General features: G+C 33.4%; 1 protein-coding gene across 1 annotated transcript in view; it reads right to left on the minus strand.

The window, feature by feature from the left end:
- hck (HCK proto-oncogene, Src family tyrosine kinase) overlaps positions 1-1,331 on the minus strand; it is a 21,215-nt gene that overhangs the window by 18,851 nt on the left and 1,033 nt on the right. The gene's annotated exons all lie outside the window — the stretch shown is intronic.

The raw sequence follows: 1,331 nt of genomic DNA on the forward strand, positions 1-1,331 counted from the left end.
TAATGAAATATTAAACGATTATTTATTCTGACATCATCATATTGAATTTTTGTAAAAAAATAATTAAATTAAAAAACTTTTTTACATCAAGATAATTTAGGGGGCTTTAAAATATTTTAGGGGGGCTCCACCCCCCCCCAAAATCGGCCTAGTGACGCCACTGCTTCTGGTATACTTTCATAAACTTATTGTTTAGTCCTAGAAGTATACTTGTTAGTATACTGCTATTATACTTTTATCAGTGTACATCGTAAATAAAAGCCCACTTAAGGAAATACACTTTTATATACTTTATTATACTTAATGACATGTATTTAAACTGTACCTTTTTGGTAAGTATGTAAGCTTAAAAAGACATAACAGTATACTTAATGTATACTTTTAATAATAAAAAATCCCAATTTAGTATGAATAGGTATTAAATCAGTATACATTCTAGTACACTACAAGTACACGGTGTGTTGTATACTTGATATACTTAAACTTATACTCAAGTATACTTATTAAAATTAACTTCAAGTATATTCGTTTTTGGTAAGGGATGAATAACACACTAAAACACTGCAGAAGATACACTCCAAATCCTCCAACAACGATAGCATCTGAARGAATAAAACTCACATAATAACAAATTTAATTTATTCAGATGAAACATGAAAATAATATTCTGACATRGACAAGGTAAAATTACTGTTTTAGTGGATTATTTGAAGAAAAGCTACATCTTTTTATCTGTTTGAGACACTGCAAGAAACCACGCAGCTGTTTGTGCAACACTGTCGTCACAATCGTGACGTAACTCTGGTTATTTCTCTGTGTGTGCGCAACAGGCAGACACCTCTAGATAATTAGAACAAAAAAGGTGAGTTTTACAAGATTTCTGAAATAATTTGCAGCGTCGGATTTGTTTGAGTTGATTTAAAAAAAGTATAAAGTTTGTGAGAATGCAGAACTGAAACTGGAGCGAGCTTCTGGTTTTGTCTAGATTTGCAGCCTAAAAATAACTGGCGCACGCACACACACACACACACACACACACACACACTTGTATTTCTATCCTTATTAGGACCATGTATCGACTTCTATTCGTTTCCATTTATTTCTGTAGCCTAACCCTGGCCCTTACCTTAAAACTAACTTTCCCCAGTGCATAACTAATCCTAATATAATCCTAGTTCACACTTTAATGCTAATTCTAATCCCTAAACTTAAAATTGTGTCCCATCTTATGAGGACCGGACTTTGGTCCCCAAAAGGTTTCTACAAGCCAGTGTCCTCGTAAGTAACAAAAACAGGTACACACACACACACACACACACACACACACACAC

The sequence above is a fragment of the Austrofundulus limnaeus genome, unplaced genomic scaffold (genome assembly GCF_001266775.1).
Source record: "Austrofundulus limnaeus strain Quisiro unplaced genomic scaffold, Austrofundulus_limnaeus-1.0 Scaffold142, whole genome shotgun sequence".
Taxonomy (NCBI): domain Eukaryota; kingdom Metazoa; phylum Chordata; class Actinopteri; order Cyprinodontiformes; family Rivulidae; genus Austrofundulus; species Austrofundulus limnaeus.